The following is a 16,501-nucleotide window of genomic DNA, read 5'->3' on the forward strand; positions in this document are numbered from 1 at the left end:
TCACAGCATGCCTTAATTATTCTCTGAACTTCTGTCTCATGCCTGTCTTTTCTACCGGGCTATAGCTGAAGACAGAATGTTTGCCAGTCTTGTTCATGAAGGTATTCCAATGCCTAGAACATTGCTTTTGCACATAGTAGGTCTTCAACAAACAGGGCCTTGCACACAGTAGGTGAATGAGTGAGTGAATGAATGAATGAATGAATGAATGATGGAGGCAGAAAAATCTTGCAGGCTCAAGTGCTAACTCTAGTCTGTGACCCAGAACAATTGTAGACATGTCAATTTCCTCTTCAAAACTTTCCTTTCCTCCTAAATAGGGAATTAATGGGGAGCTTGACCAACCCTCCAACCCTTTGGGACAGGTGTTAAGAATCTCAACTGGTTAAACATCTGGACCCAAAATAGATGATTAAGAGACCCAGCAGGCAGTGGGGCTGTGAGGATTTGGAGGGCAAAAAGGCATCAGTTTGCATGGCTCCAATTCCTCCCCAGAAAGCCTCGATGGACGATGGACTGTCTGTTGACCACACTCTTTTTGTTTTTTTTTTTTTTTGGATGGAATCTCACTTTGTTCCCCAGGCTGGAGTGCAGTAGCACGATCTTGGCTCACTGTAGCCTCTGCCTCCTGGGTTCAAGCGATTCTTCTACCTCAGCTTCCTGAGTAGCTGGGGCCACCACACCTGGCTGATTTTTCTATTTTTAGTAGAGACGGGGTTTCGCATTATTGGCCAGGGTGGTCTTGAACTCCTGACCTTGTGATCTGCCCATCTCAGCCTCCCGAAGTGCTGGGATTACAGGCATGAGCCACGGCACCCAGCCATCATCCATATTCTTATTTGAGGCAGAGTGACCATTAGGGAGGCTGAGGTGGTGGGAGAAGGCTGCTTCCTAACAGCTGTGCTGACTCCAGAGCTGCAGGTCCAGGCAGGCAGGCACCTCAACCCCAGCACAGAGGGATGTAGCAGAGCAGGAGGTCAGGGTGACTTGGGAGCCACAGGCTTTATCCTACCAAAGGGAAGGATCTCTCCTGGGGTGAGGTCGGTCAGGTGGGTGTTAGTGAGGGCCTGGGCTTTAGGGAGGCTCATGGATGACCTGGGAGTTTCATGGCTGAAGGCCCCTGTGCTGCCCCAGTGGGAAGGATCAGGAGTCCACCTGCAGAGTCTCAGCATTCCTCGGGCCCACCCTCCAGAGCAGAGACTGAGCTGAGAGGGAGGAGGTGTGAGAAGAGCCGAGGGGCCTCAGAAAGAGCGTGGGACATTCTGGAACCCTGGCTCAGCCACCTGCTGAGCATGGCACGTCCCTTCTTCAGACCTCAGTTTTTCCACTCTATAAAATGGGTTGATCATAATAATACTGACCTGACCCAATTTCTGTAAGGATCCAATGGAAGGACATATGTGAAGTCCCATTACTGTGCATACGTGAAGTCACATCACTGAATCTATTGGGTACGAGACTCAGAAAAATAGCAGCAAGGGAAAAGAGAAAAAAGGGCTGATTTTCCAAGGCTGGTGCTTCACTGACTTGTCAAGCACTTTTGTGTTTTGGAATTGTACACATTTTGGTTAGAATCCTAGCAAGTGATTCTCTAAGGCTCAGTTTTCCTGTCTATGAAATGGACAGATGAACACAGTCAACAATGAAACCCTGAAATGCTGAGCACAGCCCCTGGCTCATAGTAAGAGCTCAATCAATGGTTTAGTTAATATCACGGGGTCAAAACGAAGAATAAGGGGCTCCCTGCCTGGATGGACAAGGAGAGAGGCAGGGCCCTGATGAGGGAGCCCCGCACTGCCAGGACGGAGCAGCAGTGTCAAATGCAGCCTTCCCACAGCAGTGGCACAGGCGCCGAGGCCGCAAGGAAGGGTGGGATTTCTCCAGGGCACCGGGCGCTCCAGGCAGAAGGACCTGCGTGGGGCAAAGCAAGGCAGCTGGAAAAAGCCAGTGGAGCTGCGCAGTCGCCAAGGTATAAACACAGACCAAGAGCCAAGGGTGGGACCCATTCAGGGGGTCACTGGGAGATGCCAGCACCCTCCACCCAGACATCCTAAGGCAGGAGGCCAGGCCTCACGCCCCTCTGTGCCTGACCCCGAGCCATCACTGCCCCGTGGGGCCCGGCCTGGTTTCCCCTCCACTGCTCAGGGCGGAAATCCAGCAGGGGCAGCCAGGCCGACATCCAACCCTCCCACCGCAGGCCTGGCCTCAGCCCCTCTCCGGGCCTTTAACGAAGCCATAAATCCCCCGCAGGGCCGTGGGAGGGGCGGCGGCCCTGCACATGTCCCGGCGGCCGGACAGAGGCCAGCATCTCTGGCTGGCGGTGACTGAGCGCCCCGACACCCCATCACTCATCCCCTGCGCCCAGCTGCCCCCGCCTCGGCAGCAGCCCATCCATCTCAGCCGGAGGCTTTCAAGTCCGGCCCCAGGCCCCTCTGCTTAGTGTTAAGATGAGCCCCGCTCACGCGGACTGTTCTTATTTATCTGGAGGTTCGTCCCGCTGCGACCATCACTCTGCAGGGCGGCCCCAGTTCCCGGTCAGGCCCCCAGAAGGCGATCCTCCTCCATTTCCTTTCCCGCCCCCACCTGGCAAGGCACAGAGAAGGCCTGCAGCCCGAGGGCGGATTTATCTCAGTTGCAGGGCGCTGGGCGTTTTGACCTCTGCTGATTCTTGGCAGGCTTTCAGCAGTCTTTTGAGGCATCAGCGTCTGTGCTCTGTAGTGGTGGAAACTGAGGCACAGAGAGGGAAGCTCAGAGTTCTCCTGGCTGCCTGGCTCGGATGCAGGACCCGTGGCCGATCTTTGGCCAAATCCCACGAGGCGTCGTGGGGCCTTTGCATGACTGTCTTGCAAGGTTTGGCGCATCAGTTTGGGTCCAGCCTTCTCTGCTACATTGCAAAGTCCTCCAGGGCAAGGTTTCGCTCCCCGGAAGCGCTGCTGGACTCAGTCACGGGAAGGAGGAGCGTAGTGTTGAAGTTGGGGGCATGTTATGCATTGAATGTTTGTGTGCCCCCCAAATTTACGTGTTGAAGCTCTAACCTCCAATGTGAAGGTTTTGGAGGTGGGGCCTTTGAGAGGTAATCAGGTTGAGATGTGGTCATGAGTGTGGCGCCCCCATCTTGGGATTAATATCCTTATAATGAAAGGAAGAAACACCAGAGCTGCACCTCTCTGTCTCTCTTCCGGCCCCGCCAGAACACAGTGAGAAGGCAGCCGTCTGCAAGCCAGGAAGAGAGCCCTCACCAGGAACAGAATCTGCTGGCACCTTGATCTTGGACTTCCAACTTCCAGAATTAGGAGCAATAAAAGTCTGTTGTTTAAGCCACCCGCCCTGTAGTGTCTTGTTAAGGCAGGCCATGCTGACCACAGCAGAAGGATCATTCTGGAATCAGACAGAACTCGAGTGCTGCCTCTGCCACCTCCCAGCTTGGGGGGAATCGTTGGCATCTGCCTCAGTTCCTCCTTCTGCAGAATGAGCACAAGTGCCAGAGCCCTCCCGGTCACACATGCAAACTTCCTAGAGCCGTGCGGGGCTGTCAGGGAGCTCCATGAAGGCCCATGCTTCATTTATGATCACCATCACCCTCTCAGGGGTGCCTGCCTGGGGTTCTCAGAGGGCAGATGGCTCTCTGGGTTTAATCCTGTCATCCCAACAGTTCAGGGGCCCTCACAGACCAGACATATTTTGCCTATGGTCAGGGAATCCAGGCTGGGCAGAAAGTCTTCCGTCTTGGAGGCAACTGGAATTCTGACAGCCAAGCGTGGAAGCCACAGTCCTCTCTCAAAGGATGACCACCTGCATCTTTGAGGAATAAGAAGGGGGAAATAAATTAATTATTACTCTAAAACAAAGTTTGTTCAAGAGATAGAAATCTTTCAAAACACAGGATAATAAAAGCCACCTCCATTGGGGAAAAGTCCAGGAAGCTCTAATTTGGCTCTGCCCCAAGCCCTACACCCCTGCTGATAGCCCTCTGAGGTATGGGGAAGATATTGAGTGTCAGAGTGGTGACCAACTTGCCTCAGGTCACACCTTTAGAGGCCAGTCCAGGCCTCCACCCTGCAGAGGTAGGAGCCTTGGGCAGGAAGAACAGGCCTGGCACAGGCTTCAGGCAGACTCACATGCCAGCCTGGCTCTGCCACCTGCTGCTGAGAGATTTTGAGCAAATCACATCTCCTCATGTCCTAAGACGGTGTGAAACCACTTGAACGAGTTAAAGCAGTGCTCTCTAGGGACGAGGGTCTTGTGCATGTTTTCAGAGGTGGGGTCTGGTTCCTTCTGAACCCCAGATTCTGGGGGCCATAATCCCCAGTTCCCACAGCCTCCTTCCACAGCCCCTGATGTCTGTTCTAGGGGCCGAGGGCTATAGGTCTGGCTGCCAGGGTGGGGTGGTGCTTCCTAGAATAGGGTCCCTTGTCTTCTGCTGCTTCCCAGACATAGTGATCTCTTCGCTCACAGAAGCTGGGCTGAAGATGCTTGTGTCTTTGATTTTTTGGTTATAGTCCTTTTGGACCCCGAGGCATGGAAGACAAAAGAAGAACTGGCTTATTCATGGGGAGGCAGCACAGACATCCAGGCTGCTATTTTCACACCTGGAAAATGAATGAGAGGGAAGTTGGTTAAATGGTCTGTTAGGAACCTGCTGGATGAGGGTTGGCTGCAGACCTCCCTGGTGCATCTCCTGCAGGAGGCAGGCTTCTCTGGGTCCCTGCAGCCCTGACAAGCCCAAGCCAAGAAAGATTTGAGTGACCAGCTCCTTACACAAATCAGGATCAGAGAAGGAACATGGCTCACCCAAGACCACACAGGATATGCACCGAGAAGCAACCCAGGTGTCCCGACTGCAGCCTAGGGTTCACCTGCTGTACCATGCTGTGTGCATTAAACAACCTGATTGTTGAATGAATGAATGAATGAATGAATGAATGAATGAAAGTTCATTGAGAACTCTAATCACCTCCCTCTGTCCTTCTCTCCCTCATTACCTCCCTTCTTTTTTTATTTTTCCTTTCTCCTTCCTCCTCTCCTTCCTCCATTCTCTTTCCCTACACACACACACACACACACCCCAAATACACACACACATACACTAGATACACACACACACCTCCCCCCACCAAATATCTGCTGTGGACCAGGTCTTGTCCTGGCTACTGGAACACTAACTAGCTGACCACATGCTTGTCCTCTGGTGACTCTCAGACAAGTGGACAAGATCCTCTCAGAAGCCCCCAAACCCTGCCCGGTGTCTGGGAGTCCCTGATTTCCCTGAAGCCCAGCCTTGGCTGCCTTCTCTTTCTCCTGCCTGTCATGCCCAGGATGTGAAGGAGTTAAAAAGCACAGGGCAGGGCAGACCCACGCTCACTTGCTCGCTCATTCATTTGGCCTAGCCAGCTATTCAGGCTGCTTCTGGAGGCTTGCAGTGTTCCTTTTTCTCTTCCTCCTTTCCTTTTTCTCCTGAAGAAACATATGTCACTCGCCATAACTCATGTGCTTATTATAATTATGACCATATGCTTAATGGGATGTAATAAAACCACTGCTAACCTGGCCCCTGCTCACAAATCTCCCTCCATCACTCCCACTCCGTTGGCCGATCTGCCGGCCCCTGGGCTACTTCAAAATGTTTTCACTGCAAGACCGACCTGAGGAAAGTGGGGAAGAAAAAGGGGGAGTGAGCTCAGTCATTCATTCTTTTGATCATTTGTTCATTCATTCGTCCACTTTCTATTTATTGAATACCTACTATGTGCCAAGCTCTGAGGGGCACCAGTGAATGATACAGAGCTGGTGGGAAAGGTAGATGTCTTATAAACAGGTAATTGAACACTTAATTAATTACAGTTAGCCACAGAAGAGACTGCATTACAGGAAGGTCCACCAAGCCTGAATTGTTACCTTCCAGAGCAGAACCACATATGATGCATTAAGATACACTGTCCCTAGTAGGCCTTTTATGAATATTTGTTCAATGAATAAATGAATGAATGAATGAATGAGTTGTAGATCAGAAAAGACTTTCCTGAATAACAGAGATTAAGTTATAAAATAACACCTCCAAAGTGGAATGCATAAGAGAATCCACGGGGAACATGCAGAAAATAGTAAAACTTTTATTTATTTTTGTTTGTCAATCTTAAAAACAAGATACCAAAATTTTATCTGATATGTGCAGACTGATGGCAAAGTATGTGGTGTATGTCGGTAAAATTTATAAATAGCTATACACACCATTGGCAGGGGATGTGCTCAGTGTGTTTTGTTTTATTTTTTGTTTTGAGGCAGGGTCTCATCCTGTTGCCCAGGCTGGAGTGCAGTGGTGCAGTCGTAGCTCACTGCAAACTAAACCCCCTAGGCTTAAGTTATCATCCTGCCTGAGCTTCTGAAGTAACTGGGGTCACACACACACACACACACACACACACACACACACACACACTCTATCACACCTGGCTACTTTTTAATTTTCTTTTTTAGATATAGGGTCACCCTGTGTTGCCCAGGTTGGCCTCAAACTCCTAGGCTCAAGTGATCCTCACACCTTGGTCTCCCAAAGTGTTGGGATTACAGGTATGAACTACCATACCCATCAATGCTTTTACTGTTGGAGAGGGATTCGTGATCAAAAGAGTTGGGAAACCTCTTTGTCTGCTTGGACTGCCATTCGAAATATCTTCAGTATCTTAAACAATACCTTAAACACTGCACATTTATTTCTAATGGTTCTGGAGGCTGGGAAGTTCAAGACCAAACTGGTGGCTGATTTGGTTCCTGGTGAGGGCTCTCTTCCTGGCTTGCCGGCAGCCACCTTCCCACTCTGTCCTCACATGACCTTTCCAGAGAGACAGAGAGAGAGATCTTCCTCTTCTTATATTGCCAGCCATCCCATTGGATTAGGACTTTACCCTTATGACCTCATTTAACCTTAATTACTTCCTAAAAGCCCTGTCTCCGATTCACTCCCACTGGGGGTTAGGGCTTCAATGTGCAAAGTTTGGGGCAACACATCTCTAAAGGATGGAACAGTGAGGTTCTGGGTGAAGGTGCTGCAGGGCGGGAGGAGAGTTCATATTCTAGAAGCACTAGCTGCTTCAAAGATCCAATATGGGAATAAGTTTGAGCTTAGAAAGAACAAAATTCTTTCATTTGCATTCTTTATTCTTGGCAAAGTATTACATCAAGTGGGACTTCATGCTGGTGTGAACCTAATACCCTTTCAGAAGTGCGAAACAGTGTAGGAAGTAGAGAGAGAGTAGGATACGTGGCTCCTGGATGGAGAGACAGCTGGAGGGAGGTCATGATAATTTAAGAATGTAGCATAGATGGAATGTTACTGTGTGTGCCTCAGGCAAGCACCCAGGCATAAAGCTCAGTTCTCCATTCTCCAGATGCCAGGAATCCCCACACACTACTCCTTCTCCAGGCTCTCCTCACCCCAGCCAGGGACACTTCCTGAATTGTTCCCAGCATCCACTGAGGCTCCGCCATGGTCTAAACCCTCAGAGCTTCCTGCCACACTCAGAATACACGCAAAGCCTTTCCCATGGCCCACAGGCCCTGCATGAGTCGGCTTCTGGCCTCCTGTTCCGTGTTCATTCTGACCCCACCCTTTGCTTGCCACATGGGCCTTGTTACCCGTGCGTGAACACATCCTGCTCACTCCCACTCCAGGCCTCTGCGCTCACTGCTCTCTCTCCCTGGAGCACTCATGCCCCTCCACCTTTCATCCTCATGGCTCATTCCGTCACTTTACTCTGGTCTCTGCTAAATTGATATCTTCTAAGAGAGGCCTTCTCGGGCTACCCCATCTGATTTTTTTTTTTTTTTTTGAGAAAGAGTCTCAGTCTGTTGCCCAGGCTAGAATGCAGTGGCATGATCTCTGCTCACTGCAGCCTCAACCTCCCTAGCTCAAATGACCTTCCCATCTCAGCCTACCAAGTACTTGGGACTAGAGGTGTGTGCTACCACACCCAGCTAATTTTTGTATTTTTTGTAGAGATGAGGTTTCGCCATGTTGCCCAGGCTGGTCTCAAACTGCTAGGCTCAAGTTATCTGCCTCCTGAAGTGCTGGGATTATAGATGTGAGCCACTGTGCCTGGCCTTTAAAATTTTTTTCAGAGATGGGGTTTCTCCATGTCAACCAGGCTGGCCTCAAACTCCTGGACTCCAGCAATCCTCCTGCCTCAGCCTCCTGGGTAGCTGGTATTACAGGCGTGCCCCACTGGGCCTGATCTCTGGTTTCTTTTCTTTTCTTTTCTTTTTTTCTTTTTGAGACAAATTCTCGCTGTTGTCCCTCAGGCTGGAGTGCAATGACACGATCTCTGCTCACTGCAACCTCCACCTCCCTGGTTCAAGCGAGTCTCCTGCCTCAGCCTCCTGAGTAGCTGGGATTACAGGTGCCTGCCACCATGCATGGCTAATTTCTGTGTTTTTTAGTAGAGATGAGGTTTCACCATGTTCAGCAGGCTGATCTTGAACTCCTGACCTCTGGTGATCCACCCACCTTGGCCTCCCAACGTACTGGGATTACAGGCATAAGCCACCATGCCCAGCCTGGTTCCTTTTTTAATAGCACTTGTCACATTTCACATATTATATATATGTTTGTTCATTTAGGATATTGTCTTACTTTCACCAAAATGTAAGCTTCATAAGGCAGGAATGTTTGTCTGTTTGTTCCCTACTGTATACCTAAGGGGCCTATAAAAGTACCTGGCACCTACTAGGTGCTCATTAAATTTGTGTTGAATGAATGAAAAATGTTTATGCAACTTACTGAGCAAAAGGGGAGAGAGTTGTGCAGATGAAATGGGAGAGGAAGGCATGGGCCAGGCCCCTTGGTAAGGTCTTTGTATTTTATTCCCATTGTGGTGGAGAGCTATTGAAGAGTTTAACATGATTCTGTTTATTTTTAAAAAATAACTCACCTTAGGTGTGCCAGGGAAGAATAATAGGATTTTACAACTATGGAATTGAGGACAATTAGGGACAATCTCATAGGATTATGGGGAAATCAGTAACTTCAACCTCAGTTTCCCCATCTATCCTCCCTCCTCACTCTCCCCCAATACCTGGGATCTCTCTCAGATCTCTTTTTGATTAAAAAAAATGAATAAATATGGGATGGGGGGTGATAAAACATGGCCTTCCGTGTTCAGCCTCTGTGAGTTTTAGATCTGTTCCCTGCGTGTCTTTTCTGTTCCCGAGTGTGCGAGAAGAAAGCCCAGTCCTGATTTATGCTGCTGACAAGACATCTAATGAATTGAAGACATAAAAGCATAACAAGGTTCCCCCGGGATAAATTCATTCTGCATTCGGGCTTTTGAGAGGGGCACGTGGCCGTGCTGACAGCCCAGTGTCCGTGATGGATGTGGCCCCAGACGCTGAGCTAGGGGGCACCAGAGGATCTCGTTGGGGGTGGTAACAGCAGGAGTTTATGTAGACTTAGGAGGCTCTAAACATCCCCAACCTTGTAGCAAAAGGAGCTAAAGGCAAATCCAAACGGAGATCCCAGCATGTGTGGGGCCTGCAGGGCTGGGTCCATCACATGGAGAGCCATGCATGGAGATGGCCCAACAGATAGTGGGTCTGAGTGAGGACCTGGGGACCTCGGTCCCAGCTCCAGCTTAGCCCCTCAATGAAAACTTGGACAAGCCCCTAGTGGACATCTACATCCACTTGTAAAATAAGGTTTCAAACAGTTCAGAGACTGAAAATTGTAGTTCTTAAGGGCCCAAGACAGATTTCGCCAAAAGGAGAAAAGTGAGCTGGGTAGGAGCTGCAGAAAAATGGAGAACCCTTGTCCTGTGTATAAGGAGTATCCATTCTGCTCCCACCAACAGGTTTATTGTCAGAGCAGAATGTGGGCTGGGAAGGGGAGCAGGGGCCGCTCTTCTGCTTATAGAATAGAAGTCAGAAAGTTGAATCCATTCCTATGTGGAATCTCTCCTTTAGAAAATGCAGACAGCTGGTTAAAATAAAATCTTTAAATTATGCTGGCTGAATTCAGCCTTTAGAAACCCATTTGAGACCTCTGAATTAGAGGATCACTCAGGGTCCCAACTCATTTTAATTCAGTTAATTCAATAACTTAACTGAACTTAATTCAGCGTCCTTGATGGACACTGAATTCTTCTTGAGAACTCAATATGTGCCAGCCACTGGGGATGAAGACAGGATGAGCACAGGGCTCCACAGTCAACAGCTATTTACTGGATAGAACCATGTGAATCAAGGCTCAGAGGCCTTAGTGTCAATGGCATGTTTGGAGAACTGTCCAGAGGTGACCAAGAAAGGACATGATTGGAGGTAGGCAGATGGTGGCATATCCGAAGGGCCAGAAAGGCATGATGGAGGATGGAGCCTTTTTCCTCCTGGTTGGGATCTCTGCATATGCAGACATTTGGACGCTGGGGGTGAGGGGTCAGATTTCTCTTTGAGAGGGTCCCCTCACAGCTGTGTGAACAATGGTTAAAGGAGCAACTGTGGACATAGGGAGGCCATGTAGTGGCCCTTTTAATAATCCAGGGAGAGTTGATGTGACTTTGAACTCAGGCAGAGACAGAGGGGAAGGAAAAAATGGCCCCTTTGAGGCACTGGTGGATCCCCCTCACCTTCTGCTGGAATATTTTCCTGCTTGTTGACATCAGCTACACAGAGCTCCTTGTAGCAGGCAACAGAAACCAGTGTGGCTAATTTAAGGAGACAGGGGCTGGAGAAGCAGGCTTGGGGGCTATGCAGTGAGGAAGGATGCCTTTCATCTCTGGACAGAATGGATCCATTGGAGATGCTACCACCATCACTGAACAGATCTCGCAGGTGCACAGCCAGCTGTACTGTACCTGGACACCTAGACTGGCTTTGGACATCAAGTTATCAAGAAAATGGGGGATAATAATTCTTGCTTCACTGGGCTTGTTTTGAGGATCAATGGCAATCATATATTTAAGACATTAAGTGCAGTACCCACTGCCTGGCACTCAGGAAACAGCAGCTGTCTCCATTGTCTTTGGCATCTTCATCATTATTACATTTACCTGCTTATTATTAGTTTCAGCAAGCCAGTTAGACTTGCCCTAAAAGCAATACCCTTATACCACTCTCCTTGGGCCCCCAACAAAACTCTGTACATTCTGGGGGCTCTCCACCCCAAAGTCTCATCCAATGTCTGGCATAAAATGCCTGTTGAACAACTGAATGGATGGGTGGAGGACTGTGTAGTAGGAGAATGAATGACAGACGTAGTAAGTTAAAAGTTTCAAATGTTTTCTCTTTGGTTGAAAGACTGATCCCCTTTTCCATTTACTTTGACCATATTCAAGACAAAGGGAGAACAGATGTCCCCTCAGTCATACCGAGGATGCCCCACAATTGGCGAGACACCATCTGTGGCTAGTTCCATGTCTCCAGCTAGGAAGGAGGGATTCTAGATGTTTTTGAGGTGCTGGATGTTCATCTGAGGAGTGGTGGGTGTGCAGGAGAGGTTAGGGTATCTGCATGTCTGCTGGAATGTGAGTGTGAGCAAAGGAGAGTGTCCAGGGTGTGGCCCTGTTTTGGGGCTCAGACATAGAAGGTGCTCGACGCTGGTGAGTTGCACTCATGAGTGTAGAGATTTTCCCACCCCAACATCATATAATGGAAGGTTAAAGAGACAGTTGGAACTCACCATATATTCCAAGGGCTTCTTCCACTTCTCAGACTCCCTTGCAACTAGGTGGGGCCACGTGACTCCTTTGACCAGCAGACAGTGAACGGAAACTCTGTTACTTCCAGGCAGAGGCAGTCAGAGCCAATGTACCTTCCTCATCATTCTCTCCCCTGCCTCAGGACCTGAGAGGACACATGTTCCGGATGATAGAGCAGAGGGAGGGATATTTAGGTGAGGGAGAAATACATTGTTATTGTGCTAAGCCACTGAGATGTCAGGTTCATCAGTTATACATGGCACAGCCTAGACCAGACTGACCAATAGTAACATTCACATCTAAATAGGTCCCCTACATTTTCCAGGCAGTGTTTCGTCAGTATGAGAGCTAATTGCAAGGACTCTCAAGATCTGCTATTTCAACCAACCTTTTTTACAGAGAGGGAAACTGAGGCAGGCCCAGAGAGTGGAAGCAACATGTTCAGTGTCACTTAGTGCAATAGGGACCCAGTTGAGTCCTCAGCTGTGGTCCCCAGATCATGCCCACATTGATAAAATATAAGTTCCAAAGAAAAATATTCTAGGCCAGGCGACATGGCTCACACCTATAATCCCAGCACTTTGGGAGGCCAAGGCAGGCAGATCATTTGAGGACAGGAGTTCGAGACCAGCCTGTATCATGGTGAAACTCCATCTTTACTAAAAATACACACAAAAAAATTAGCCAGGTGTGGTGGCGCACACTTGTAATCTCAGCTACTCGGGAGGCTGAGGCAGGAGAATTGCTTGAACCCTGGAGATGAAGGTTGCAGTGAGCAGGGATCGTGCCACTGCATTCCAGCCTGGGTGACAGAGCAAGACTCCATCTCAAATATATATATATGTATATATATGTGTATATATACATATATATACATACTCTAAAAGTTTGAGATTTGCTCCACAAATGAGGCCTAAAAAGACATTTTGTTTGTGGGTTGGGCTCCTGGTCTCCTGATACTGCCTGCCTCTCTGCAGCTCTCTGTAACACCCTGGCTTCCTTTAAATCCTCCCCTTCCCTGCCCACCAGCCCCTGATCGCCCCTCTCTCTCTTGCCTTCTGGTATTTCACCACTGCAGGTCTCAAGTGAGATTGAATCCTGTTACTAAGTCCCAGAGATGCACTCTGCCACACGTAGCTGAGAACCCAGCACTTCGTGAAACTATTAGGGCCTCTTTCAGAAGCATAAGGTTTATTTGGCCATGAGTAGCCCATACAGATGCAGTCCCACCATTCACATGATGTTTCTCACCTCCCAGACGTTTGAAAGTCTCATTCTTCAGATTAAGAGGCATCAGTTGGTGTAGGGCTGGGTGTGCAGGCATGCACAGAGAAGTTGAATGTATTCATGAACCAACATTGATTGGACACCCCCTTGTCCAATAGGACCAGGACCCATTCCTGAACACAATACATTCCCTACCCCAGGGTACCACTGTTCAGACAGGAGAAGCCTTTAAACAATGAGTTAATTGCAATGGTGACAGATGCCTGTATGTGAGATGTACAAGGTGGTGTGGGAGCGAATGGCTGAGTCTAGGGGTGAAGTGGTAGGTCAGGAGAGGCCTCCAAAATGGGACTCATCGAGGTGAAAGGAGGAGGGCGGAGCATTCTTGTCAGAGAGAAGTGCATGTGCAAAGGCCCTGTGACAGGAGGGAACATGGAGTGTTTGACAACTTGAAAGAAGACCAGTGTGGCTGGGCACGGTGGCTCACAATTGCAATTTCAGCACTTTGGGAGGCTGAGATGGGTGAATTGCTTGAGGTCAGGAGTTCGAGATCAGCCTCACCAACATGGTGAAACCCTGTCTCTACTAAAAACACAAAAATTAGCTGGGCATGTTGGCACACATCTGTAATCCCAGCAGGAGGCTGAGGCACAAGAATTGCTTGAATCGGGGAGGCAGAGGTTGCAGTAAGCTGAGATCACGCCACTGCGCTCCAACCTGGGCAATACAGCAGGACTCTGAGAAAGAAGAAAGGAAGAAAGAGAAAGAAAGAAAGAAAGAAAGGAAGGAAGGAAGGAAGGAAGGAAGGAAGGAAGGAAGGAAGGAAAGGAGGGAGGGAGGGAAGGAGGGAGGGAGGGAGGAAAGAAAGGGAGAAAGAGAGAGAAAGAAGGAAAGAAAGAAAGGAAGTAAGGAAGGAAAGAAGGAAGGAAGGGGAAGGAAAGGAAAGGAAAGAAAAAGAGAAAGAAAAAGAAAGAAAAAGAGAGAGAGGAAGAAAGGAGGAAGGTGGGAAGGAAGGAAGGGAGGGAGGGAAGGGAAGGAAGGAAGAAAAATGCAGAAAGAAAAGAAAGAAAGAAAAAAGAAAGGAAGGAAGAAAGGAGGAAGGGAGGGAGGGAGAGAGGAAGGGGGAAGGAGGGAAGAGAGAAAGGAAGGAAGGAAGGAAGGAAGGAAGCCAGTTTGGCAGAAGGAAGAGGAGAGACAAAAAGCAGGGGATGGAGAACTGGAGACAGTGCATGAGAGACAAAGCAGGGCCTCATCATCACATGGCCACATCATGGATTTAGGACTTTATTATTGTTACTCTGAAAGGCACTGAATGACTTCTGATGGAGCCAGTGGCCTTCAGACTGGTGGCTGCTCTGTGCAGGGTTGACGTGAGGAAGAAAGAAAACCAATTTGGAGGCTATGGCAGAGGACCAGGGAACAGATGGGCCTTCCATGAGGGTAGTGGCAGGAAAGATAAAGAGAACAGACTTGGTATGTATTTGGAGGTGTTGAATGGTTAGGCCTCGGTAATACATTGGATGTGGTTCTTGTGGGGAATGTGGAGAGTCATCAAATTCCTGTCTTGGGCAACTGATCAGACGGTGCCTCCAATTCCTGAGATAGGAAAGATTTGTTTTGGGGGTGGTTATATAATGAGTCTATTGTTGAATGTGGGTGTGAGTGATGCATGAAGCAGGGGAGGCTCTTGATGAGAACTCTCTGCATTGTAGGGAGCTGGCAGAGTTGCCAGTTGTCTACCCCATACCTATTCACCTTTTCCTCCTGAGAAACATAACCCTTGATTCTTTTTCCCCTATTCTTTTGCTTGCCGGTTCACTCTAATGATAGTTTCTTTTGCTGTGCAGAAGCTCTGGAGTTTAATTAGATCCCATTTGTCTATTTTGCCTTTTGTTGGCAATGCTTTTGGTGTTTTAGTCACAAAGTCCTTGCCTATGCCTATGTCCTGAGTGGTATAGCCTAGATTTTCTTCTAGGGTTTTTATGGTGTTAGGTCTTGTGTTTAAATCTTTAATCCATCTGGAGTTAATTTTTGTATAAGGTGTAAGGAAGGGATCCAGTTTCAGCTGTCTGCATATGGCTAGCCAGTTTCCCCAACACCATTTATTAAATAGGGAATCCTTTTCCTATTGCTGGTTTTTGTCAGGTTTGTCAAAATCAGATGGCTGTAAAGTGTGGCATTATTTCTGAGGCCTCTGTTCTGTTCCATTGGTCTATATCTCTGTTTTGGTACCAGTACCATGCTGTTTTGCTTACTGTAGTATAGTTTGAAGTCAGGTAGCGTGATGCTTCCAGTTTAATTAATTAATTAATTAATTTGCTTAGGATTGTTTTGGCTATATGGGCTCTTTTTTGGTTCCATATGAAGTTTAAGTTTTTTTTTTCTCTTTTTCCAATTCTGTGAAGAAAGCCAATGGTAGCTTGATGGAGATAACATTGAATCTGTAAATTACTTTGGGCAGTACAGCCGTTTTCACGATACTGATTTTTCCTAACCATGAGCATGGAATGTTTTTCTCTCTATCTGTGTCCTCTTTTATTTCCTTGAGCAGTGGTTTGTAGTTCTCCTTAAAGAGGTCCTTCACGTCTTTTATTAGTTGTATTCCTAGGTATTTTATTCTCTTTGTAGCAATTGTGAATGGGAGCTCACTCATGATTTGGCTATCTGTTTGACTGTTATTGGTATCTATGCACCCACTACAGGAGCACCCAGATACATAAAGCAAGTTCTTAATGATCTACAAAGAGACTTAGACTCTCACACAATAATAGTGGGAGACTTTAACACCCCACTGTCAATATTAGACATATCAACGAGACAGAAAATTAACAAGGATATCCAGGACTTGAACTCAGATCTAGACCAAAGGGATATAATAGACATTTACAGAACTCTCCACCCCAAATCCACAGAATATACATTCTTCTCAGCACCACATCACACTTATTCTAAAACTGATCACATAATTATAAGTAAAATGCTCCTCAGCAAATGCAAAAGAATGGAAATCATAACAGTCTCTCAGACCACAGTGCAATCAAATTAGAACTCAGGATTAAGAAACTCACTCAAAACTGCACAACTACATGGAAACTGAACAACCTGCTCCTGAATGACTACTGGGTAAATAATGAGATGAAGGCAGAAATAAAGGTACTCTTCGAAACCAATGAGAATGAAGATACAATGTACCAGAATCTCTGGGACACATTTAAAGCAATGTCTAAAGGGGAATTTATAGCACTAAATGCCCACAAGTGAAAGGAGGAAAGATCTAAAATCGACACCCTAACGTCACAATTAAAAGAACTAGAGGAACAAGATCAAACAAATTCAAAAGCTAGCAGAAGACAAGAAATAACTAAGATCAGAGTAGAACTGAAGGAGATAGAGACACAAAAAAACCTTTCCAAAAAATCAATGAATTCAGAAGCTGGTTTTTTGAAAAGATCAACAAAATAGATAGACTGCTAGCCAGACTAAGAATCAAATCAATGCAATAAAAAATGATAAAGGGGATATCACCACCAATCCCACAGAAATACAAACTACCATCAGAGATTACTACAAACACCTCTATGCAAATAAACCAG

This window comes from Aotus nancymaae, unplaced genomic scaffold, assembly GCF_030222135.1.
Source record: "Aotus nancymaae isolate 86718 unplaced genomic scaffold, 86718_ANA_hifiasm-v0.15.2.pri h1tg000059l, whole genome shotgun sequence".
NCBI classification, from domain to species: domain Eukaryota; kingdom Metazoa; phylum Chordata; class Mammalia; order Primates; family Aotidae; genus Aotus; species Aotus nancymaae.